The 27,771-nt window shown below is 39.0% G+C and overlaps 1 protein-coding gene and 1 long non-coding RNA gene across 12 annotated transcripts in view; one reads left to right on the top strand and one right to left on the bottom strand.

The window, feature by feature from the left end:
- SSBP2 (single stranded DNA binding protein 2) overlaps window positions 1–27,771 on the top strand; it is a 277,264-nt gene that overhangs the window by 160,556 nt on the left and 88,937 nt on the right. The window lies entirely within an intron of this gene.
- LOC132541189 (uncharacterized) lies at window positions 508–15,974 on the bottom strand. The gene is made up of 3 exons (XR_009552361.1): window positions 15,820–15,974; window positions 1,408–1,526; window positions 508–890 (listed from the first exon to the last, which is right to left on the bottom strand). It is a non-coding gene; the product is annotated as an uncharacterized LOC132541189 (long non-coding RNA).

Below are 27,771 nucleotides of genomic sequence, written 5' to 3'. Positions count from 1 at the left end.
AAGGTAAAGCTATTTATTTGTTCTCATAAAGATTCAGATCATCCGGCTGGCAAAGTCCTTCTCTTGGACAGAGTGATGCCTTGACATGCATGTGACCCAGGTTCGAGTCTACCCGCACCACAGACTCCTGTTAATTGTGTACATTAAGTCTATAGGCCAGTGTTATAATTGCTTTCATTTGCTTTTCCTGTTGAAACTTCCCTCGGTGTAGTGGGGTTCAAACCTGAACCTGGGTTATTCCCAATGAGTAATCTTGCTGATGCTTCATGATGAGTCTTGAAAGGTATTTCTCATGTGCAGGAGAAGAGTATGGAATTGACTAGAGACTTTTCCTCCTGTGTATAAGGTGCTACAATTTTAAGGTGCAGTAGCCCAAATTTACTTGGTCATTTACTATGATTTATAAAGCAGTGGCTACGTCATTTATCAGTTTTTCACAATGCATAGACTCAGCAGCAAGCATTAGTCTAAGTACTGAAGACTCCCAAGGAGGGAGGTTGTGGCTAGTTCTTTTCTTTCTTTCTTTCTTTCTTTCTTTCTTTCTTTCTTTCTTTCTTTCTTCCTTTCTTCCTTTCTTCCTTTCTTCCTTTCTTCCTTTCTTTTTTTGAGAAGGCTATAAATAAACAGATTACACACTCTCTAATATCGTTAAGTAAATCTTAACAGGAATATGGACATATTTGTCATGGTAACCAAATAGACAAATGTGTGATTCAATGTGGATTTATATTAGCATAGAACTGGAAAAATCGTCTTACAGTATTCAGAAGCTACACCTGTGTTATTTATCCATACCGGCATTTCAGAAAGTCCTTTGAGGCTTTTGAGAAATTACCTTTTGATATGTAAAACTGCTGTCCAGTTGTCACTGGCTTTAATGATTGATGAGCCTGTTAAAGGTTTTTAATTGGGGGAGGGTTCGTGTGGTCTGGTAACATTTTTAGTCATATAAACTATTCTTATTATATGACAAAGCATCACATGTAGAAAATGTTTATTGGAAGGAAGAGGTGCACAGAAAACTGTATATATTAGTTTATTGCCTTGCAAAATTCACATTTGATGGTGAAGGAGTGGGAATCATAAGAATTCTTAATTTTACCTTCTAGGGCCTTGTGCCTGTACAGTTCTGTTTGGAATAGTCGTCTTTCTCTTTCCCCCTCTGCCTTTGGACTTTAGACACAAAGAGAAAGAGGTAATAGAAACACTACTTCATCATTCACGGTGCTAAGGACTTGAACTTGGTCCTCGCGCAAGATACAACATGTGGTCTGTTTGGTGAACTGCCTCCAGGATTGGTTATAGTACTGTGTTAGGAAATTTAAGTACACAGAGAACACCGTCATGCAAGTTGATAGATTTAATCTACTGGAAATAAAAGTTGCTGGCAGATACCACAATACCTACCATGAAGCAAGGAAAGGGCTTTGGAGTACCACAGTTGTAAATGGATAACTTGGTTCATTCTTGGCAGAATCTGATGCCTTGGCTGTTTGCAGTCTGTGTAGTGATTATACATAACAACCCTAGGAAAAAAATTTTTTATTACAGTTAAGAGTGAAAGAGGCCGTTAAACATACACATACTGCTTTAAAAGAGAAAGGAACTTTGCTATAAGGATGGACAAACTTGGTAAGAGCTCAAACTGCTAGGTGCTGGATACCGGATAGCTCTGCGTCTTCCTCCTTTCCCTCTCCTCACCCAGGCATTTCACGCAGGCACTGATGGCAAATGTTCTCTCTCCATACACACTCCCTGAGCTGGGCTTATGCACCATACCCACCCTCCTCGTGCACTGCCACCCCCTTCCCATGCAGTCCTCCCCCCCTTGAGGGGTCTTGAATCTACTGCAGTTGACACAGCTAGTCCAAGTTTCCTCTTGTTTCGTCCCCTTGTTTCTACCATATGAGACTTGGAGTACTTCCTTTGTGGTGGTCTGTTCTAATATCTCCACCATGGCATTGCCCAGATGCTTACTGTAAAGTTTTAATGTAAATGATCACTATGAATCTTATTTATCATCTCTATAAAGATCAAATTCTCTATTAAGAGCAATCTCAAGATGGATACTTAAGACTACAAACTACTGACTTGTCAAGTAAATAGAAAACCAGAGGAAGGGGAGAAAAAAAAACCCATTCGATTCTTTAAATATAATTTTAAGAGGGAGTTTTATATGAGGTTATTCTTAAAACACAGAATTACACCAGTCGTCAGTGGGCCTTACAATAAGAATATGTGGATATGTATAGTTTATCAGAGTCTTTATATCAATTGTATAACTAATGAGAAAATCATTTCTGCTTAATTACACCCATGCATCCCATTTACAAACGAGACAATAGTGAAATGATTTTGAAGAAGAATTTCATAATTTCCTTTTAGTAAAATCCTGTATGCTATGGAGTTATCTTAAAGAGAAGTGATAGAATTCCTTGCGTTTGCACTGGGAAGTCCACACATGTATGAGGACAGATTTCACTGGCCATAGATGTATAAGATATCACCTAGTAGGTATTCTCCATCTCTGACATTGATTATTCCAGTTGATTTTAATCATAATGTAGACGGGAATATGTTTGTGTTGCTTATGCAAGCACCTTCTTTTTTTTTTTTTTTGTAATTAATGTGTTTCTCATTCATTCAGGAAGTCTCTAATGGCATTTGGGGGAGGGGATGCTTATTAGCTTCCTTCCTGAGTAATGTAGTTTTCATTTCTTGTTGAAATTGTGGTCTCAGCCAGAAACCATTGTTGAACGGAAGAAGTGAGGAAAGGCCTGTGGTGGTGGTGGGGAGTGAGAGAAAAGGGAATCAAGAAAGTCAACTGGACATTTCGTTTACTAGCGTAAAAAAATAAATTGTCAAATGCTCTTGCTAAACCACTGTCTCCTTTTCACTCTTTGCTGTCTGGATGATACTTTGTTCACATATAAATAAATAAAGCACTATGGATCATGTTTGTGTAGCTGATGTTAATTGAATTTCTAAATAACTGAAAGACGAAGGGAGAATCATTCTAGTTATTTCCTCCAGCAGTGATATTAATGCTATGAGTGCTAGTATATCCTGTCCAAGTCTAGGGTGTGGACCATGGCTGGGAAAGTAGAAAGATTCTCAGAGTGGGAGTTCACTCAAATCTTGTTGGGATGAGAGTGTACGTTGCTGAAAATACATATTTGTTACAGCCACTTTTATATGTTAAAATTATAGAAAGTAGAATTTAACATGTTAGCTGATGAAGGGGCAGGGGTAGAGAGCATAATGGCTATGCAAAGAGTCTCTCATGCCTGAGGCTCCAAAGTCCCAGGTTCAATCCCCCACACCCCCAGAAGCCAGAGCTGAGCAATGGTCTGGTAAAAAAAAAAAAAAAAAAAAAAAAAAAATTAGCTGATGAGATACAAAAGAGAAGGAAAAGGTCCTATAGGGAAATGGATTTTTAATAGGCTGACAGCACTACTATGACGTATGAAAGCGACACCTTCAAACTCATTCGACATTTTGAAAGGTAACTTTGTGTAGTCTTTCCAAGTTACTGAAATGCTATAGTCAGTATTGTGTTCCATTTTTCATTGGTGTGGGGTCCATGTTAACAACTTTGCTTGAAATTGATATTCCACATGGCACAAAGTAAAACAATTGTTTCGGAAGCCTTTTTTCCCCTTCTGAAATACATTCCTAAAATATTTTTTATATTTTTAGACACATTCTTTCCATTTTTGTGCATTTTATACGTCTGCAAGTGGTCCTAGAGCAAATCAAACATAACAGGTCATGAGAAAGAGTGGTGTCTTGGGTAAAGGCCCATGTATTGCATGCCCACTTCATCACTGCTCTGTGTGACTCTACTTCTCAGACAGTAAACTCTGTGTTGCTGTTAACAAAAATCACTGAAAGTTTGAGCAACTCACTCAAGCTACACAGAAAATGGGCTAGAGTGAGAATTCATTTCTCTCTTCTGATTCTCAGAAGCAATACCGTGTCATTTTTTAAATATTTTTTAATATTTATTTATTTTCCTTTTTTTTTGGCCCTTGTTATTTAACATTGTTGTGGTTATTGATGTCGTTGTTGTTGGATAGGACAGAGAGAAATGGAGAGAGGAGGGGAAGACAGAGAGGGGGTGAGAAAGACAGACACCTGCAGACCTGCTTCATGGCCTGTGAAGCGACTCCCATGTAGGTGGGGAGCCGGGGGCTCAAACCAGGATTCTGCCGGTCCTTGCGCTTTGTGCAGCCTTCGCTTAACCCGCTGCGCCACCGCCCAACTCCTTACTGTCTCGTTTTTATCACATATCTTTTTTTAACTCCCACTGTGCTCAGTCTCTCCTCCGGGCAGTGTGGATCCTCTGTCAGAAACTGACCTATTTTTAATGTTGCCTTTTCAAGTGAGGAGACTATTGTATGCTGTGTTTTATACAGTGCTTCATGATCTTCATACTTACCAAAGTCTCATCATTTGAGTTTCAGCTTAGTAGAAAATGGAACTATTCCAGAGTGTATTTTTTTCCTTGTTGTGTTTTTTTTTAATTGATTTAATAATGATTGACAAGACCATAGGATAAGAGGGGTACATTTCCCACCACCAGAGATCCACACCCCCAGCACCTCCATTGGAAGCTTTCCTGTTCTTTATCCCTCTCAGATCATAAACCCAGGATCATCATGGGGTGTAGAAGGTGGAAGGTCTGGCTTCTGTAATTGCTTCTCTGCTGGACCTGGACATTGCCAGGTTGATCTACACCCCCAGCCTATTTCTATCTTTCCCTAGTGAGGTAGGACTCTGGGGAGGTGAGATTCCAGAACACAGTGGTGAGTTATTGTTGTTGTTCTTGATGTCATTGTTATTGCATAGAACAGAGAGAAATGGAGAGAGGAGGGGAAGACGGAGAGGGGGAGAGAAAGACAGACACCTGCAGACCTGCTTCACCACTTGTGAAGTGACTCCCCTGCAGGTGGGAAGCCGGGGCTTGAACCCTAAATAAAAAATTTTAAACTAGGAGCCAGGTCATAATGCACTCAGCTGAGCAAAGACCCTGTTTCAGTACCCCCCCACCCCTCCTCCCACTTGCCGGGGGGAGACAGTGCTGCAGGTGTCTATTTCTCTTTCCTATCAAACATAAGAAATTGTTTTTAAAAAATAATATTTTCAGTATATACTATGGGAGGCCAACTGAGTTCTATGAATGTGGAGAGTATCACAAACGCATAGTTTATGGACATTTGCTTGCTTATGTACTTCCCTGTATAAGATTAGCACACACAGATATACCTTCAAGGACTTTTAAGTAAGGACTTAAAAAGGTTTTTATCATTGGCTATAAAACAAAGTAAAACTTCACCCAAATTAGATCAACTAGAAAAGAAATGACAGATACCACACATCTTTTTAGTTAGCTGGCTAGTAAAATATGAGTGTTTTCTTAAAACACTCAGCTGCTAGTTCTTAGAAATACCCTGAAATGTGTACTAGCATATAAAAATATGATTACTCCCTACAAACCTACAGACAACTAATTTTTTACAAGGGGGACACAAAACATCAAATGCAGATAGAAGAGTCTCTTCAACACAGGGTGTTGGGAAAATTGGGTCAAAATGTACAGAAACTGGATCATCACACATCACCATCCATAACACAAAAGTCCTCTTCAGATGGTCAAAGACATGGACAGTAGATCAAACCATAAAAGAAACCATTGGCAGAATACTCCATGATATTTGCTTAGGAAACACCTTTAAAGAATCAAATCTAACAGCAAGGAAAACCAAACTGAAAGTAAACCACTGGAAGTACATGAAGCTGAATAACTTCTGCACAGTCAGTGGAACCATTACCAAAACAGAAAGGCAGTCTGTAGTGTAAATAGGAGACCATCGTTACCTGCACCATACCAGACAGAGGGCTGATAACCAAAATACATAAAGAATTTACAAAATTCAGCAACAAAACCCCAAACACCACCATAAAAACATGGGTAGAAGACATGAATGGGATTTTTCATAATGGAGAAATCCAGATGGCTAGCAGATAGAAATGCTCAGAGTAGTGATTGTTAAGAGAAATACAAGTAAAGACTACAATAAGATACCACTTTATATATATGAGAACTTAGAACATTAGAACGGACAGAAATATCAAGTTCTGGGAGTTCTGGGGAGGGTGTGAAGAAAAAAAATACTTCTACATTGTTGGTGGGAATCGACAGTTGGTTCAACCCTGTGAAAAACAGTTTGGAGGTTCCTCAGAACACAGGGAAAGTACCTTCCCTATGAAATAGTGTTTCCTCTTCTAGGGAATCTGTCCAAAAATACTCAAATGCACCTATTCTCACAGCAGCCCAATTTGCAACAGAACAAACATCAAAGCAACTCAGATGCCCAAGACAGTTGAGTGGTTAAGAAAGTTGTGGAATATATACACAGTGAAATAGTTCTTAGTTATAAGACATGATGCAATCTTATATTTTATTTTGGATGGACTTTAAAGGAGTTTTGTTTGTTTGTTTTGTTTTTTGCCTCCAGGGTATTGCTTTGGCTCAGTGTCTGCACTACTAATCCACGGCACCTAGAGGCTATTTTTCCCATTTTGTTGCTATTGTTGTCATTGCTGCTTTTGTTGTTCTTGGATAGGACAGAGAGAAATTAAGAGAGGAGGGAAAAACAGAGAAAAATAGACAGACACCTGCAGACCTGCTTCACTGCCTGTGGAGCGACCCCCCCCCCCCTGCTGTTGGGGAGCCTGGGCCTCGAACTGGGATCATTGGGCTGGTACTCATGCTTCACACCATGTGCACTTAACCTGCTGTGCCACTGCCCAGCCCCCTAAAGGAGTCATTTTAAGTGAGGAAACCCAGAAGGAGAATGATGCATACCTGATGATGACATTTATAGATGAGGCAAGGCAAGAAATGGGGAACACAGGGTGAAATTTGGACTAAGTGAGGTGTATTGCAGCAAAGTAAAATACTTTGGCCTTTAGGGAGATGGAGTGGGGGATCCGTAGTCAGGACATTATGGTAAAGAGAGACTTGGATTGGTGGTGGAAGCCGTGTGCTGACACCTATCACTGGGAGATAGGTGTCAGCACACCGTGAGAATAGCTGCCCTGTAAACCATAATTTTCCTCAATGAAATGATTTGGAAAAAATAAAATTATTTTAGAAATATTGAATAGCCACACTTGAAAGGATAGTCTCGGAGCTATTTTTTGAAGTCCAGGTGACATAAAAAGCATAAATTGTAATGGCTTCAAAATTTAATAAAGTATGTATTTTTATGGCCTAGAAAAATTAACTTTTAGTGTTTTCTCTCTCTCTCTCTCTCTCTCTCTCTCTCTTTCCTTCCTTCTTTCTTTCCTTTGCCTCCAGGTTTATTGCTGAGGCTCAGTGCCTGCACCATGAATCCACTGCTCCTGGAGGCCATTTCCCAACCCCCCCTTTTGTTGCCCTTGTTGTTGTAGCCTTGTTGTGGCTATTGTTATTGTTGATGTCGTTCGTTGTTGGATAGGACAGAGAAAATTGGAGAGAGGATGGGAAGACAGGGGGAGAGAAAGACACCTGCAGACCTGCTTCAGCGCCTGTGAAGCGACTCCCCTGCAGGTGGGGAACTGGGGCTCAAACCGGAAACCTTATGCCGGTCCTTGTGTTTTGTGCCGCGTGTGCTTAACCTGCTGCGCTACCACCCGACCCCCACTGAATTCTTTATTTTACACGGGGCTAGAAGTTTGACGGTTTGACTGGAGGAAATTCAGCCAACTTGCCTTTATAATAAAAAAATTGTTTTAATAAGGAGTAGAATATAATTAGAATGTTCTCTCAAGTCGTATGTTGTTTCAGCTTTTCCTTGAAGAAGACTGACGTTATCAATAGATTTGCAGAATTTCATCGGTTAATTTTTGTATAAATCTAGCATTTGCATTTCTAAAAGTTTTCTTTTAACTTTTTTATATTTTATTTATTTATTTGCCCTTTTGTTACCTTTTTTTATTGCTGTTGTAGTTATTGTTGTTGTTGATGTCGTTGTTAGATAGGACAGAGAGAAATGGAGAGAGGAGGGGAAGTTTTAAAGTTATAAATATACTAAGACTAAGTGGATAGCTATTGTACCTTACTTCAAATACCATTAATTACGAGACCTATACTTGTACACGTGCTAAATATCTTCTGAATATGGAATTATCACATTATTGTTATCAAGAGTATACATTCACTTAAGGGGATAAAAGGTTTTGTATTTTACAGTGTAATGAAATAAAATACAGGAGGAAAACATCTTAGATATAATTAACTGGTTTAATAGTTTCAAAAAAATTGATTTCCAGTTAATTATAATAATAACGTGCTTTCTTTTTGCTATGATTACTATACTTCCCTTATTGTAAAAGCTTGTGTGTGTGTGTGTGTGTGTTTGATGAGTTTTTATCCATAATTCCATAGACTATAAATAAGGAGCCAAATCCTGAAATTAGATCTACATGGTAAAGTCAAGTAGAGATTTGTTTATTTTTGTTACATTTATGTAAAGAATCAGACTGGCACACTGAGCTCAATTTTTAAAAATGGATTCCTTTTAGACCTTTTTCTTTTTTTTAAAAAAAACTTTATTAGTAAAAAAAATTTTATTAGGGAGTTGGGCGGTAGCACAATGGGTTAAGCGCAGGTGGCGCAAAGCGCAAGGACCGGTGTCAGGATCCCGGTTCAAGCCCTGGCTCCCCACCTGCAGGGGAGTCGCTTCACAGGCAGTAAAGCAGGTCTGCAGGTATCTGTCTTTCTTTCCCCCTCTCCGTCTTCCCCTCCTCTCTCCATTTCTCTCCGTCCTATCCAACAACAACATCAACAACGATAATAACAACAACAGTAATAACTACAACAACAATTTTAAAAAGGGCAACAAAAAGGAAATAAATAAATATTAAAAAACTTTATTAGTGGGTTAATATTGATTTATAAAATACTAAGATAATAGGTCTAATTCTGCACCGTTCCCTCTACCAGAGTTCTGTGTCCCCATCCCCTCCACTGGAAGCTACAGTAGTTCTCCCAAGGTTGCAGATATGGGTTGACTATTATTTCTATAACTGTTTATATTTGTATATATTCAAGCTTCCCCACCCCCTGCCATGGTCCTGCTTTCTTTGTTTTTAAGTCGTACCTACACCTATTACTACTTCAGAATGTCCTTTCTTTTTTTCCTCTTCTCTCTCTCTGAGTCCTGATGGAGTTGGAGTTCAGACCCCTCTGGTCAATCTTCTGTAATTTCTACCCATCTGGGAGTATGGAACAAAGATCTTTATGGGTGCAACAGGTGGCTTCTGTAATTGCTTCTCCACTGGACAAGGGTACTGGCAGCTGGATACATACCTCCAGCCTGTTTCTGTCTTTCCCTAGTGGGGCAGGTCTCTGGGGAGGTGAGTAGACCTTTTGTACAAGTATAAAATACAGGGCTATGAGTCAGTGACATTTTTTATCTTTGTATTTTAAAAATCTTTACAAAGATGATTTTTGTTTGCCCATTGATAAAATTACTTTTGAAAAAATGAGTTACTTTAATATCATGTTTGTATAACACTGTGTGCTAAAGGCCTGGTTATTAGTCTAGAGTGCTATGTGAACTTTCCTTAGATTACAAGAAACTAAAAGACTTTATTGAGGTGTTTAGGGGATTTTCAATTTATTCTAAATAGAGATGCAACCCAAACATGAACTATTAAAAAAGTTTGATGTCAGACATTGTCAGGGAAGTTCTTTCTGTATGTTACCCAAATCTCAGAGAGTGAGTTTGCAGTATGGAGTATAGGTGAATGCTAATTAGTATTCAGGTGTATAAACATACGCTAAAAATTTAGTCACGCTTAAGTTTAATCAGTTCATAACAAGCAGAAGGTAATGTATTAGAGATACCCTTTGTTTTGGCTGGTACTTAATGTCTGCATGATTCCACGATTGCTGGTGGGATCTAATGTCTTATTCAGAAAATACAACTATATATAGGAAAAGAAGGCTCAAAAATAGACTCTGGGTATACCAAAACTCAATGTACCTTATGATTGTGAGTTATTTAAAAAATCATAATGCCATTTGAACAAGCAGTTAAACCCTAGACCATGAATGATAGTCTAGTTGAAAACTCCTAGTAATAATTATTTAGGTAAAAATAACTCCAAAAATAATGCTCTTAGAATGTAAGGAAATAGATACATTTGTGTCCAATAGAATGAAGGAACTGAGAGTTATAATAATGGTAATGTAAAAAGATTTCTGTGCTTAAGTGTCCCATTATAATCCCTGGCACCACCATATGCCGAAACTGAGCAGTGCCCAAGTTAAAGTAACATAAGTAACATATATTTGCACGTAATGGGTATATATATATATACATTCTGTAGACTTCACTATAGCTACACTTTAAAGTTCTCTGTTAGTATGGTTTGCATTGTCATAGCAAGAAAAATCCATTTTTCATAAAAATATTTGATCAATGTATTTGCTGATTTTTTTTTTTCCCCTAGTAGCCTGGCCAATAGTTAGAATGGATTACTAGTACTTTCTTTAAAAGCTATAGGGGAGAGAAATAGAAATGGCACTAGTTCTAATAAAAGTAAGCATTTTAAACAAACAATAGCAGCATTATTTGTGTTCATATATGCAGAATTCTGCTAATAAGAATTTTATTCCTGGCGATTGAAAGGAGAGTTAACATATGAAGCCAAACAATTTGTTGAGCAATCATGGATCCCAAGCTTGGAATAGTGGAGAGGAAGTGTTAGGGAGGTACTCACTGCAAACTCTAGTGTAGTCCTGCTTTCAGGTATATATTTTGCAGTAGTTTATGGATACGTGTGCACATAAGCTCTCTCTCACAGAAACTGGTGTATATCTAGGTTATGGGACTTTGTTAGTTCCAGATGCCACCAGGATGCTGGCTAGGCTTCCCTGGATTGAAGACCCCACCAATGTGTCCTGGAGCTCAGCTTCCCCAGAGTCACACCCTACTAGGGAAAGAGAGAGGCAGACTGGGGGTATGGACCGACCAGTCAACGCCCATGTTCAGCGGGGAAGCAATTACAGAAGCCAGACCTTCTACCTTCTGCAACCCTCAACGACCCTGGGTCCATGCTCCCAGAGGGATAGAGAATGGGAAAGCTATCAGGGGAGGGGGTGGGTTATGGGGATTGGGTGTTGGGAATTGTGTGGAGTTGTACCCCTCCTACCTTATGCTTTTGTTCACTAATCCTTTCTTAAATAAAAAATTTAAAAAAAAAAAAAGAATTTTATTCCTTACATCTCATGTACCTGTCATTATAAATGCAAGTTAAGTCTAAAACGTACTCAAAACCTTGAAAGTTCAAGTTTCTTTTTCTTTTTATAATGACAAGAACAGATTTTAATCAGTAGTAACATCCTGGATCCGTACTCACAGAGGGATAAATAATAGGAAAGCGTCCAATGAGGGGGTGATGGGATACAGAACTCTGGTGGTGGGAATTGTGCCTCTTTTATCCTATGGTCTTCTCGATAAAATAAAATAAAAATAGATATTTAAAAGAAAGTTAAGGTTTAAGAACAGAACATGTTCACACACCCCGTGGTTGTAGCATTCTTTTTCTAATTTGAGCTCTTCCATAGGGATAAAAAAAGACATTATGAAATATCACCTGTTAATTTCCATACCAGTAAAATCACTCAAACCATTTAATATCAAATAGAAGCTTGGTTAGACTGAAGTATAGAATAAGTCTGAAAGGGGTCATTTTTCCAGAGTAACTAAGTGATGAAGAACTGAAACTCTGAATTCAGTTAGTAATTGTGACTCTGTGACTTTATAGCATGTGACCTGGACGAGATGGAGAACATATTTGAGCCAGAGCTTCCTTTGTAAAGGATAAAAGACAATACAGATCACAGCTAATATCATTATTCAACCAACTCCTATAAAACACAAAATACTTAACACCTGGAAGGTATTCAGTAAACAGCCTCTTTGTAATAAAAAATCAACTGAGGTTATATCAAACTCTTCCAAACACATTTCTAGAGATTCATTTTTTTTTTAATTTCTTTATTGAGGGATTAATGGTTTACAGTTAATAGTAAAATGCAAAATACAAACAAAAATAGTTTGTACATATATAACATTTCTCAGCTTTCTACATAGCAATTCAACCCCCACATGTCCTCTTCTGCCACCATGTTCTTGGACCTGAGCCCTGCCCCCAACCCCAGAGTTTTTTACTTTGGTGCAATACACCAACTCCAGCCCAAGTTCTGCTTAGAGTTTTCCCTTCTGATCTTGTTTTTCATCTTCTATCTATGAGGGAGATCATCCCACATTTATCCTTTTGTTTCTGACATATTTCACTTAACATGATTCCTTCAAGCTCCATCTGGGATGGGAAGATGAATTCACCATTTTTAATAACTGAGGCAAGTGCAGCTAGCTCAGTAGGCAGTGCATGAGATGAGACTAATAGCTGAGTAGTATTCCACTGTGTATATAGACCACAGCTTGCTCAGCCACTCATCTGTTGTTGGACACCTGGCTTGCTTCCAGGCTTTGGCTATTTCAAATTGTACTGCTATGAATATAGGTGTACACAGATCTTTTTGGATGGGTGTGTTAGGTTCCTTAGGATATATCCCCAGCAGAGGAATTGCAGGGTCATAGGGCAGGTCCACTTCTAGCCTTCGAGAGTTCTCTGACTGCTCTCCACAGGGGTTGGATCAATTGACATTCCCACTAGGAGGGTTCCTTTGACCCCACAACCTCTCCAGCATTTGTTGCTGCTACCTTTTCTGATATATGACATTCTCACAGAAGTGGTATCTCATTGTTGTCTTTATTTGCATTTCCCTGACAATCAATGACTTGCTTGGAGCATTTTTTTTCATATGTTTGCTGACCTTTTGGATCTCTTCTATGGAGAATATTCTGTTCATATCCTCTCCCCATTTTTGGATGTTGTCATTTGTTTTCTTGTTGCTGAGTTTGATGAGTTCTGTATATATTTTGGTTATTAGCCTCTTGTCTGATGTATGGCATGTAAAGGTCTTCTCCCACTCTGTGAGAGGTCTCTTTGTTTGGGTGGTGGTTTCTTTTGCTGTGCAGAAGCTTTTTAATTTGATATAGTTCCATTGGTTTGTTTTTTATTTATTTTTCTTAGTATTTGGATTCATATCATTGAAGATGACTTTAAGATTTATACAGAAAAGAGTTCTGCCAATATTTTCCTCTGTGTATTTGATGGTTTCTGGTCTAACACCCAAGTCCCTGATCCATTTGGAATTTACTTTTGTATTTGGTGAAATATAATGGTTCAGTTTCATTCTTCTGTATGTTTGTACCCATTTTCTCCAACACTATTTGTTGAAGAGATTCTCCATTCTCCATTTCATAGTCTGGGCACCTTTGTCAAAGATTAGATGTCCATGGGTGTAGGGACTTACTTCTGGACTCTTAATTTGATTCCACTGGTCAGTGTGTCTATTCTTGTTCCAGTAGCAGGCAGTTTTAATGACAATGGCCCTATAATACAATTTGAGATCTGGGACTGGGATGCCTCAAGTTCTGTTCATTCTTTCAAGATAGTTTTGGCAATTCTAGGTCTTTTCTGTTTCCAGATAAACATTGTAGCTTTTGTTCTATTCTCCTAAAAAATGGTTGGGATCTTGATGGGGATTGCCTAAAATTTGTATATGGTTCTGGGTAGTCTATTTATTTTGATGATGTTTAAAGATTTTTTTTTTTTTTATGAGAATGAGCCTGTAGAGCACTACTCAGCTCTGACAAAAGTGGTGTTGGGAACTGACCTGACCTGGGACCTAGTGCACGTCCTTTTCAAACTATTGAAGGTAGGAGAAAAAACAAAAAGGAAATTTCATTTGTTTAATTCACAAAGAACAGGATACCATTGAACTTGGGAAACAGAGGTTCACTACAAAGAATTAAAACATTGCAGACTCTTGCAATTCAGTCTTGTTATCCCTGCCACTTTGGTTGCACTTTGTATGGTGTCAGAGTTAAACATCATGCACTCATGCTATTTCCACTCCTAATTTGGCATGTGTTGTTTGTTGTACTATCCCAGGGCTGTTTACTCATTTGTATAAGCTGTCTTTCTGGGCCTCTGAAAGCCCTCTCCCCCCAAAAGCCAGATATATGTCAAAGTATGTCACACTTAATAGATATTCAACAAGTATCATAAATGAGTTATCTGAATCTCAGTTATTGAATGTACTGTGTGCTTCAGGAGCAGACATAGTACTTGCTTCTTTATTAGCTTAACCACACTAGTATGGTCATGCTTGGCCAGTGACAGAGAACCACATAGTTGTGTCGTGTATAGCTGAGGTACGCACCAGGCTGTGCCCTCTTGGGTTTTGTAATTACATTCTGTGATATTTTCACAACAATGAAATTGCCTAATGATTATGTCTTAGAACCTATCTTCCTTGCCAAGCCATGCATAACTGCAGTATATTTTCAGACTTCATTTACAAACCCAATTAGTTCTATGTCCATTATTAGTGTAATTACTATTAATTTTTTTCTATAGTAATTTCTTCATATTTTCTGCCTTGTATTAATCAAGGTAGGCAGGTGGTTATAAAACTGACTATAAATCTGAGTGTTTTACTATAATAAAATTTCCTTTATTACTTATATCAATCTAATGTGAGTAGAGTTCTCAATAAGATACAAGATAGCAAGGAGGGCTGATGTTAAGTAAGCATCATCAGAGGACTCTTGTTTCTGCCCCTAATTATTCCCAATAGCAAAAACTTGGTTTTTATCTAAGAACAGAAATGCCATTCTGAGACTCAGCATCCTATTTAGGGGTCCAGAAGCAAGCTTGCTTCCTGTAGAACCCAATAATAGGCAGGCAGATTCAAGCATTGACTGAGAAAGCTCTACAAGACCATGAACCAGTTTTGGCCCCTTGCAACTGTAATCCCACTGTGTCTAGAGAATAATGAGTTGGGTCATTCACTATTCGATCAGAGAAACTTCATGAGAGTCCAGACTCCAATAAAAACAAAAAACAAACAAACAAAAAAAACTACCTTCCATTGGGACAAAACAAAACAAAAAAATCTATTTTGCACGTATTGCCCTCCTAGGTTGCTTCCAGATTTGAGCTACTACAAATTGTACTGCTATGACAAGTATACACAGATTGAATGAGTATGTTTGATTTCTTAGGATATATCCATCCCCAGAGAGCCCCAATAAAAACACCAACAACAGCAAATGCTAAGTTAAGGCAGAGAAATAAAAAGAGGGGGAAAAAAAAACTTGTGCTTTGGTATTAGCCCTCCCCCTTCTTCTAGCGTTTGCCCTTCTTCCGTAGCCAGTCAACAGCATCAGGTTGAGCCTGATGTAAAATTTCGAGACCTCCTTTGAATCTGGAGAGGTGGCAGTCGTTGACTATGTGGGTCATAGTCTGTCTGTAGCCGCAGGGGCAGTTCGGGTCGTGTCTGGCTCCCCAGTGGTGGCCCTCCCCCAAACCACATAATCTAGGGTTAAACTAGGTGACCCATGATTTTCTTTATGGGAAAATGGAAAAGCCAGCGAGTGAATTTCGAGTGCCCAGCTGTGTGGGATATACCATGGAAGCAACTCACAGGATATACCATGGAATCAACTCACATCTTTCTGACAGAATCCCGAGCATTAAAAAGGGTTCTCCATGACTGGTGGGAGGGAAAAGATGAAGAGAGCACTATAGAAGATTCTCAGGAGGTATTAGAAGAATGGGACTCCCATTGGGAAGCCTACCCCTGAGCCAAGGGCAAAGCTTCATTCATGGATCCTCCCCACTTACCCCAACAGGCACCCCTGGCACACCACATCTCGGTTCACTTTGTGATTGACTCCATGTGTGGTTTCGCCACAGCAGTGGCAAGAACAAGCTCTAGTCAGACATTGTTAGATTCTTGCCTTGTTCTAGCAGAAAGCAGATTAGGATCTATGGGCATGAAAGAAACTTGAACTGTAGCACCACCTTCAGGAAAACAGAAGACCATATCTGGAGCCAGCCTGGTGTTTTGTGTGATTAGCCAGAGAAGAAATACCAGCTTCGAATTCTGCCACAAGAGGAAGCAAGCAGTGTGGAGCAGTTATATCCATATAAGATCAGAGACCATTTCAGCGTCTACGTAGCACCACTGGCAAATGGTATTTTTACCCTGACCATAGTGAACTTGGAGATGACTGCTAATTCAAGTAAAAAACAGAAATGTAAAACTACAAGGAGTGGGAAAGTATCAATATTATAATGATCTTTTAGCAGTTTAAAACCAAGACATGGAAACTGTTTACCTGAGAAAGATTTCTAGATGGCCATTTTAAGGAAATTTAAGTGAACTACAAAAAGACACAGACATTTCAAAAACCAGGAAAGCAGTACAGAAGGGAGATAGATAGATAGATAGATAGATAGATAGATAGATAGATAGAGACTTAGTAAAGAGATTTAATAATGAACCAAGTAGAAATTCTGGGAGCTGAAGAGCCCAAATAATAAAATGAAAAATGCAGTAGAGGCCATCCGTCTCAGAGTAGACCACATGGAAGAAAGAATCAGTGCTATAGAGGTAAGAATATTGAAACCATCTAGGGGCCAGGCAGTTGCACACATAATACAGAGTTCAATTCAAGAACATGCACAAGGATTCTGTTTCCAGCCCCTGACTCCCCACCTGCAGGGGGGAAGCTTCACAAGCTGCTAAGCAGGGCTGCAGAAGTCTTATCTTGCTTATCTCTTGCTTACTGTCTCTCCCTCCATCAATATCTCCTTGTCTTATCCAATAAAATGGGGGGGAAAAGTGGATTTGTAGTGCCAGCCCTGAGCACCAGCAATAACTCTGGAGGGGAAAAAAATTGAAACAATGTAGCCTGAGGAGAAAAAAGTTTTTACAAAGAGTGAAAAAGCCCATGTACTCTTCCCATCGTCTTTCTATGTTGTCATGGTGAATGAAAGTCATGGCGTGAATGAAAGTCATGGCCGTGGATTGACCTGCCAGTGTTCGTCTCCACGTCCAGTGGAGAAGCAGTTACAGAAGCCAAACCTTCCACCTTCTTCACCCCATAAAGAATTTTGGTCCATACTCTCAGATGGGTAAAGAATATGGAACCTTCCAGTGGAGGGGATGGGACACGGAACTCTGGTGGAGGGTATTGTATGGAATTGTACCCACCTTATCCTACAATTTTGTCGATCACTATTAAATTACAAGTAAAATTAAAAAAAAAAAGAAATCATAACCTATACTCTAAAGAGCATAAATAATGCTGAAAAGAGAGGTAAATGCTAATTTCTCCTCCTCCTCCTCTCTTCTTTTTGCCTCCAGGGTTATCAATGGGGCTCTGTACCTGCACTGTGAATACACTGCACCCGTCTGGCCATTTTCCCCCCATTTTTGTTGTTGGTACTGTTGCTGGATAGGACAGAGAGAAATTGAGAGAGGAGAGGAAGACAGAGAAGGGGGAGAGAAAGACAGACACCTGCAGACCTGCTTCACCACTTGAGAAGCTTAACATACCCCCACCCCCACACACACAGGTGGGGAGCCAGGGGGCTCAAACCGGGATCTCTTTGCCAGTTGTTGCGCTTCACAAGGTGTGGTACCACCTGGCCCCCTCAAATGCTAATTTCTTATCAGACTACTCTCCAAAGTCATCTTCTGGTATCTAGCTGTGATGATGAAGCATGGCTTTTATTTGTGATTAGAGTGCTGGGAAAATTGTTAGGAACCTCACTGGCAAGTGAAACAAGTATGGAGTGCTCCACTTCAGGCTGGATGTGCAACTCAAGCGTCTAGAAAAATGGGGGAATAACCCGCTTCCGTCCCCTATGTTTGGTTTCACTGTATTGGCAACCTCAGCTGGCATCATAGATCCTGGAGAAACAGGGTGAGAATGAGCAGGAGGGAAATCCTGGGATAATGATGCTGACCCTTCCTCCTCCTCCTCCTCCTCCTCCTCCTCCTCCTCCTCCTCCTTACCTTTATTTTATTTAATAAAGCATAGTTCAAAGAAAAATATCCCCTATGGAAAATAAGACAAAGGAAGGATAGATAAATTAATATCAGATAAAATAGACATTAAGCCAAAAGCTCAAGTTCATTTAATCCAAAACATAAAAAGAGAGAAATAATAGCAAAGAAGACAACTTATCACAAAGATATAACAGTTACAAGTATATACCCCAGCTATCAGAACACCTTAAAATATAAGCAGATATTAACCTATTTGAAGAGAAACATTGAAAAAAAAAAAACAAAAAAACCAGGGTCCGAGCTGGGAATCCTAGTGCCCAGCTTTCAGCAGTGAATACATAATCAAAATGGAAAAATCAACAGGGAAGCAGATTTGATCCATACTTTAGGCCAGACGAACCCAACAGACACGCCTATGACATTCCTTCCGGCAAATGCAGAAGGCACACTTTTTGTTGTTGTTGTTGTTGCCCTTGTTGTTTTATTGTTGTTGTTATTGATGTTGTTGTTGTTGAATAAGACAGAGAGAAATGGAGAGAGGAAGGGAAGACAGAAAGGGGAGAGAAAGACAGATACCTGCAGACCTGCTTCACCGTCTGGGAAGCGACTCCCATGCAGTTGGGGAGCTGGGGGCTCGAACTGGGATCCTTACGCCGGTCCTTGTGCTTTGCTTTGCGCCATGTGCGCTTAACCTGCTGTGCTACTGCCCGACCCCAGAAGGCACACTCTTAAAGCGCACAGGTGCACGGGGAACATTCTCAAGGATAGGTCACAGAACTGTTTCATTTCATTCAGTTTTTCATTCACCAAATTAATTCTGAAAGCTTGCTTTTGTTTATTTGCCTCCAGGGCTATTGCTGGGGCTAGGCGGCTGCACTAGAAATCCACTGCTCCTGCTGGCCATCTCTTTTTTTTTTTCTCCCCTTCCATTGGTATTGTTGCTGCTGTTGTTGTTGTTGGATAGGTCAGAGAGAAACTGAGAGAGAAGAAGACAGAGAGAGGGAGAGAAAGATAGACAGACACCTGCAGACCTCCTTCACGACTTGCAAAGCAACCTCCCTGCAGGTGACAAAAGCATGTCAAATTGAAGTATAAATGAGCCTACATGATTATTATTATTATTGTGGAGTCATCTTCTATAACTCTTGATGGTGAAAAGACTCTTTACCATCATGTTTTGTGTCATAGGCAATGGTAATTGCTGTAATCCTCTAATGCCCTTCTTTCTGATTCTCATGGTGATCACAGACATTTCAAGACCTGCCTAGAGTTAAGCACATCAGTTGTGTCAATGGTAGAAATCATAAATATATTTGTAAAATGTATATGAGCAAACAGTAAGCTTTCTATATTTATTTTTGTTCAATAAAGTCTAAATTATTAAATTATTTAATGATTATTAAAATATTAAATATTTCTAGCCTTCCCCTTTACCTAGACTTATATTTAAGCTATGTAATTGCCCCATTCCTACCATACTGAAGGAAGTGTTGGTGCTTTGGTCTGTCTTTGTCTAAAAAGTCTGCTTGAAGCAGTAAATCCCATGATGCTTGAAAGCAATGTACTACTTTCTTTCGATATATATATGTGTGTATGTATATATATATATATATATATATATATATATATATATATAATATATATATTATATATATTATATATTATATATATTATATATTATATATATATTATATATATTATATATATATATTATATATATATATAATATGTTTTGATATGGAATCCTCTTGTAGTTTAAATCTAAGTAATTTTAATAAACTTTTTAAATGTTTAGATAAATTCTGTATTTCTAGTTTATAATTTTGAATTAAAACAGAATTTGACATATGTTCAAAGGATATAATTTACTCATACCACATTCTGACTAGTTTTCATGTTTTTGTGCCTTAATTTATAATCCATTTTCAAGGATTATTCTAATTATGTGAAAGTGTACATTGCCTTGGATTTTTTTTTTTTTGGTGGTGAATGCTAGGTCTTAACATGTATCCATTAAGCCAAGCTTATTAATTGTGGTGAAATCTAATTGTTTTTTAAATCAATTTATTGGGGAAGATGACATATAAGACAATTTTTGTTGCATATATACAAGCTATCCTCCCTAGCCCCTACCCCCTGCGCTCACCACATACACTTAATGTAATAAAGGTAAGTTTTTTATATCACCGAGTACATATTGAGAATAGAATCACTGTCACAATGACAGGTCTCCACATTATTTCTTGTTTGTTCTTTCTGTTGCTTTGCATCTTTTATTTCCTTGAGTAGTAACTCCTAGTTTTCAGTGCATGATGCTATTTTGTTAAGTTGATTTCTGGATACTTCATTCATGTTGGTATTATAGATTTCAGTGTAGTTCACCCTCTGGCAGATCATCATTCTGTTCTGCCATAGAAACTTAGACCCCAGCCTCTCCTTAGGGCGTCAGCCTTCCCCATTCAGAGCAATAGTAAAAGGGTTCGTTTTACCCCAGACATCCTCAGACGATTCTGATCTCTTCATCCTCACGGGTATGAAATCGTATCTCATTTTGTCTTGACTTGCATTCATTTGTTAGTGACTTTTAGCATTTTGTCATGTCTCTTGGCTATCTGAAAATCTTTGGTGAAAGATCTTTTTCCCTTCCCCTTTAATTTTTTTGTATATACATTTTGGTGTAAAATAATACTGGCTACTTTAGAATCAAGATGGTGATTTTTTAAAAAATATATATTTTATTTATTTGATAAAGACAGTGAAACTGAGCGGGAGGGAGAGAGACACTTGCAGCACGGTTTCACCACTTGGGAAACTTCTCCTCTACAGGAAGGGACCAGCAGCTTGGACTCGGCTCGTGCACATGACAGTGTATACACTCAGCTATGCACTCTACCACTTGGCCCCCAGATGGCTGGATTATATATAAGATGAAGAGTATTTGAACTAGAAAAAAATATCATTTCAGCGAAGTTTTCCTGACTACATGTCAGAGATGCTAAGATCAGCATTTAGCACAGAGGAAAACAGGCCTGGTTCATGAGGGCCAAAGATTTTCAGACTGAACACAGGAAATTCCTTTTAAAAAAATTTTTTTTTTTTAGTGATTTAATAATGATTAACAAGATTGTAAGAGAACAGATGTAAAATTCCACACAGTCCCCACCACTAGAGTTCTATGTCCCATCTCTTCCATTGGAAGCGTCCCTATTCTTTATCCTTCTGGGAGTATGGCCCAAATTCTTTTTTTTTTTTTTTAATATTTATTTCCTTTTCGTTGCCCTTGTTGTTTTATTGTTGTTGTTGATGATGTCGTTGTTGGATAGGACAGAGAGAAATGAAGAGAGGAGGGGGAAGACAGAGAGGGGGAGAGAAAGACACCTGCAGACCTGCTTCACCACTGTGAAGCGACTCCCCTGCAAGTGGGGAGCAGGGGGCTCGAACCGGGATCCTTATGCCCATCCTTGCTCTTTGCGCCACCTGCACTTAACCCATCTCCCGGTCCAAAATTTTTATGGGGAGCAGAAGGTGGAAGGTCTGGCTTCTGTAATTGCTTCTCCCCTGGACATGGATGTTGGCAGGTGGATCCGTACTCCCAGCCTGTTTCTATCTTTCCGTAGTGGGGTAGAGCTCTGGAGAGGTGAAGTTCGAGGACACATTGGTGAGGTCATCTGTAACTTAACCACTGAAAAGCAGTAAGATATAAAGCAAATTTGAACACTGGCCATTTCCATTCAATATGGCATGTGCAACAGTAGGATGTGTGAGAGAGTGACAGAAACCATAAGTTCTTAGCCACTGTTGACTGAAGGTGTGGATGATATCAACCAAAATAGTGGTCAGTTGTTTTCTCTGTATTATAGGAACAGTGCTTAAAAGGGCTGGGTACTAAGTATAGATAGACGGTTCAGCAGTTGGGTGTGCAGAATTCCCTTTCTCAAAGCAGCCTCTAAGGACAGACTTGTTAGTAGATGTTTCTATTCCGTGCTCTCCACATTGTAAATTGAACACACCCACTTTCCCCTTTCCCCTCCAGTCTTCACTGCACACACAATGTTACCTGTGTCACTGCATAAAACCAGTGTTTGGGGTAGAAATATGGGAGTTGCCCACAACACATCCTTCTTCTGATTTTCTTTTGGCCTGTTTCCATCCATGCTGGCAGTGCTGGACTCTGGAGCGTGCTTTTGATTCACTCACATTTCTGTTTGCTTCTGCCCATGCAGCTCCCTCCATATGTCATTTCTGTTGCTTCATAATAATGTAGATACATTGTTACCTATATTACATTTTCTCACTAGACTACCAGAGTCATCTGCTTGAAACAACAGATCGTCTTGTTTTCATCTTAAGACTTTTTGATTACTTCATATTGATACTGTGAAAATGTTAAGATCGCGTTACATTAAACTGTGGTTCACCCACATTGACTTTCCTCAATACTTTTTGTACTCTGTCATTCTCCTGCCTGCCCTGCAGCCTCATATGGCTTTAGTTCTTTAATTCGGTATATAGATCTTTTGCCACAGTTTAAAATTATTTTTGCCTCTTTATTACCCACCCAGTCTTGAAGCTTCAGCTTAGATGCCACTTCTGAAAACTATTTTGGGGTCCTGGCGGTGGCTCACCAGGTTAAGAGTACACAGAACTAAGCTCAAAGACCCGTGCAAGGATCCTATCCTGGCTCCTCACCCGCAGGTGGGAATGCCTCACAAGCAGTGAGGCAGGTTGGCAGGTGTCTCTCCTTCTCTTTCCCTCTCTATCTGCTCCACCCTTCTCAATTTCTCTCTGTCCTATCCAATAAGATGGAAAAAAAAAAGACCTCCAGGAGCAGTGGATTTGTAGTATAGACACTGAGCCCCAACAATAACCTCGGAGGCAAAATAAATATAATAATAATAATAATAATAGTAATAATAATAAATACTTCATAACCCTCCAAAGTACATCTTTCCCCTTTAGAAATGTGTCACTTTGATAAATAAAGTATAATTATCAATTTCTCCTACCAACATTAATGGCTGTTAGAACAAGACCTACTTGGAATTGTGTCATATAAGCAATAGGCATAAATACTTGTTGATTTAAAAATGAACTAATGAGCAAAAATTATGAACTCAAAGGATAGATTTAAACTGTACAAAAACCTAAAACATCTCAATCATATAATTTTTTGAAAACCACAAATTCTTGCAATTCAAAGTCATTTTACATAAAAAACTGCCATATTAAAAAATGTTTGAATTGAGAATCTTTTTGTCCTTCCTTATTATCCAGTATTTACAAAACTCAATAGCAAATAAATTTCACATGCTTTCAAAAAGCAACTTAGCTGTTTACAGATAAATATTTCGTATCTTCAGAATATTCAAAGGATGTGGTACAGTGTCTGAAGGCAGAGAGTTCCAAAAAAGGAGTTCCAGGTGTTTTTGAGGCATGACTGCTATACTGTAGAGCCCAGATCCTCTTTATAATGTAAAATATTAGTTTGTTTAAATTATGAAAAAAAAAGTAGCCACACTAATTCTTTTTTTCTTAAGTTTTAAAAATTTTATTAGTGATTTAATAATGATCGACAAGATGGCAGGAGAAGAGTGGTACAATCCACACAATTCCCAACCACAGAGTTTCACCTCCCATTCCCTTCCCTGTTCTTTATCCCTTTGAGAGTAAGAATCAAAGATCTTTATGGGGTGCAGAAGGTGGGAGACCTGATTTCTGTGGTAGCCTCTCTGCTGGACATGGGCATTGACAGGTCAATCCATACCCCAAACCTGTTTCTATCTTTACCTAATGGAGTAGGGTTCTTGGGAGGTGGGGTTCCAGGTTTCATTGTAGAGGCTGTCTGCCCAGGGAAGTCAGGATGGTGTCATGGTTAGCATCTACAATTGGTGGCTGAAAAGCATTAAGATAAATAGCAGAACTAATTGTTTAATAATCAGGACCCTAAAGCTGGGAATATAGCAGAGGGGTCAGGCAGTTAAGCACACATAATATGAAGCACTAGGACCCGCCCAAGGATCTGGGTTTGAACCCCTCCCTATTCCCCACCTGCAGGATGGTCACTTCACAAGTGGTGAAGCAGGTCTGTAGGTGTCTACCTTTCTCTCCCTCTCTATAGTCCCCCTTTCTCTCAATTTCTCTCTGTCCTACCCAATAAAAAAGAAAGAAATGGCCGCCAGGAGTGGTAGGTTCATACTGCCAACACCAAGCCCCAGTGATAACCCTGGAAGCAATAAAAATAAAATAAAAAATAAATGAATATTGTAGATGAGATTTGGGGTCTTTGCGTTTGAAGGAGCTAGGAAGTCTGTTTTAGATATATTCCCAGGGCCCCATGACTTTACTAGTTTTTGCTTGAGCCTGATAGCTAACAGAAAGTTTGGCTGAAAGTGTTGTTGTGAAAGATGGTGTCAGAGTTGGAAATAGGACTAGAAAGCTGGATCAGGGCAGAGAGTAGCTCCCAAATATGGGAAAAGTGTGTAAATATTGTTGACTGTAAACCCATCAATCTGACCTAAGACCCATGTCTATTCGTACTCAGCACATGAGCCTGTGCAACTTCTGCATCCTTGCCAGTCTGAATTTGCATTCTACGGTCACAGCTGAGGACATTCTAGGCTGCACTCATTTTAAGACCAGTCTTCTTCAAGTAGCAGAGTATGTTGACCCAGCCTCCCTTCAAAGTGTGGGGCAGTTTCTACCACTGTTGTTCTATACTGAGGGCAAGGTTCTGAGAGGCCCACAAAAGGGTTTATGATGTTGTTCCTATTGGAGATGATCCGTGATGGTGGAGAGAGGGGTCTGTTAGAGGCCCAGGCCCATCATATCTGTGTAGGAATCCCAGGATTCCCTGACTAGGGCCCCAGGTGATGGGGATCCATGCTAATTCTTTATGTTACAACTGTAGTAAACTCTCTCATTGATGACTAAGTATCTTACAGCTATATTACCAGGAAATATCAGTAATCGTGATAGAATACTTTAGTTGAACATCAGAAACAGATGGTGAAGCGTTGTAGAGATCTTACTCTCTGTCCTGCAAGGTTTTACCTCTTCAAATTGTAAATCTCTCTAGTGCCTTTTTCTGTACCTGTGCTTCTCTGTTCTAACAAAGGCCCAGTTATTTGCTAGATATTGTTTGTCTAAATATCTAGGTTTGCATCTGCACTATCTTTAGTGTCTTTATTAAGCTATTTTTTAGATGATCTCTCCACTAAAACTTAATACAGATACAGAGCAGCCTTTGGAAATGTCCTTTAACCTCTATGTGAATTTTGTTGTAATATGTTCTAATGTTTTGTCTCATGACGGTTATTAAATTGTCACAGACCCAGTGGCATAATGAAAAGAAAAAGAATTAAAAACTTGGTTCTTAGTGACTTAGCACTTCTGTTTCCAGTTGGCTATGAACATTTTAACTTAGTTTCCCATTATCATCACTTTGTATCTTCTATGGTTTTTCTTTTTTCTTTTTTTTTTAACTTAAAATGGCCAAATAAGCAAATGACTTCTAAAATTAGAACCATTTCTGATGATCTCTTTTATCAGCAGTATAGCACCATTTTGGAGTTACGAGATATTCAATAGCTGAAGAGATTAAGTGTTATATCTTCACACTGATCATGCCACCAAAGTTCTCATGTTATTTCATGATCAAACAGACCCTCTGACCTGTTACTGCTTTGTCCCACTGTCCTATCAAGTTACCACAAAGGCTTTACTGTCTTTAAGAAGTTCCTCCCTTCCCCACCTGCAAGGGGGTCACTTCACAAGCAGTGAAGCAGGTCTGCAGGTGTCTCTTTGTCTCTCCTTCCCTCTCTATCCCCCTCTCCCCTCTCAATTTCTCTTTCTCCTACCGAATAAAAATGAAAAATGTTCGCAGGGAGCAGTGCATTCCTAGTGTCAGCACTAAGCCCCTGTGATAATCCTGGAGGCTAGGGGAAAAAAAAAAAGTTTTTTCCCCAGATTGTTTCCCTTATTTATATAAGTATATAAATTATATATACTTACATATATAGGTAGAAGTGAAACTATTTAAAAATATCTTTCACTTCCTTATCTCTATTTCAAATTCTAAATCCTAGGTAGTCTAGGGCATATGAGCATGTATGCATTTGCAAGCATGTGTTTATAAAAAATTCTGTTAGGCGGCCTGAGAAGCACTATGGTGGGTCAGGTGTTGGAATCTGAAGTCTGAGTTCCCAGTTTGTTCCCAGGCGTTGTGTGTGCCAAGAGCAATGCTCTCTCTTATAAATAAACCAATGAATAAAAAAACCTATTAGGATTTCTGGTTTTGCATGTTTAACTACTTGATCTAGTTAGAATAAGAAATTTAGGCATTTGTTAAGTTAGATACACATGGTTTCAGGTCCATATTAATAATGCTTTTGTAAAAAGCATCTTAGAAGTATTAATTTTAAAATACTTCCTACAAAATGTTAAATACTGTTTTTTAATTTATTTATTTTATAGACTTTACTGGGGAGAGGGCTCATGGCTTACAGTCCAGTTGTTGACACATAGGCACAGACCTCTCCTTCCCATGATGGATGTCTGCAAGACACTCCCCCAACTTAGAGCCTTCCCCCCGGACTATACACCAGGACCCCAATGCCCCTCCATCCCTTCCTGAGGCCTTTGTTTTGGCGCAATTTTAAAAGAAAAAGAAAAAAGTATTCCAGATGCAGAATGCCCTCTTGTGTAAAATTTTGATCTGACTCATAAAGGATGTGACTTATTAAAAGATGGTGTATATCACAATTACCTTCTTCCTGGAAAAATCAAATACACTCACACATACAAATTAAAATGATTCATCCTAGAGATACAGAGCTGTGCCTTCATGACTTTAATGTATTCTCTGACACAGCTCTAAAAAGAACTTAGATCTTCTCTGGTAGTACAATCAGAACAAGTGCACCTTGGGTTGTTCTAAGACAAAGTCAAACTAGGATGAAAAGATAAGTTAACTTTAGATTTCACAGAATAAGGAATTAGAAAAGTATGGTAATTAAAAAAAATTTTTTTTAATATTTATTTTATTTATTTATTCCCTTTTGTTGCCCTTGTTGTTTTATTGTTGTAGTTATTATTGTTGTTGACAGAGAGGAATGGAGAGAGGAGGGGAAGACAGAGAGGAGGAGAGAAAGATAGACACCTGCAGACCTGCTTCACCGCCTGTGAAGTGACTCCCCTGCAGGTGGGGAGCCGGGGTTCGAACCGGGATCCTTATGCCAGTCCTTGTGCTTTGCGCCACCTGCGCTTAACCCGCTGCGCTACAGCCCGACTCCCAAGTATGGTAGCTTTTAAAGAAAATTTAGTTATCTTTTCTTTATATATTGGATAGAGACAGCCAGAAATCTAGATGGAAAGGAGTGATAGGGAGAGACAGAGAGACACCTGCAACACTGCTTTACCACTCTCAAAGCTTTCCTCCTGCAGGTGGGGACTAGGGACTTGAACCCTGGTCCTTGAGCATTGTCACATGTGCACTCAACCAGGTGTGCCACCACCTGGCCCCGGTAACTTTCTTCCCCCTAAGGGGAATGCAGGTAATGTTATTTGTCTTTATATTTTTAAACAAAGAACTTTGGGGGGTGTCTGCTTTTAAATTGGTTCTTGCTTGGTAGATAGTAGAGACCTTTTCTTTTCTGTTAATAGTTAAATAAAAGACAACAAAAATTTAAATAAATGAATGGGAGATTTTAAAATTTGAATACAAACAAAGGGACATTGAGGTTATGATATTAGTTTGATTGCAAAGAATTTGAAACCGG

The sequence above is a fragment of the Erinaceus europaeus genome, chromosome 11 (assembly GCF_950295315.1).
Source record: "Erinaceus europaeus chromosome 11, mEriEur2.1, whole genome shotgun sequence".
NCBI lineage: Eukaryota > Metazoa > Chordata > Mammalia > Eulipotyphla > Erinaceidae > Erinaceus > Erinaceus europaeus.
Note: the sequence above shows the minus strand (reverse complement) of the source record. Positions and strands in the feature narration are given on the sequence as shown.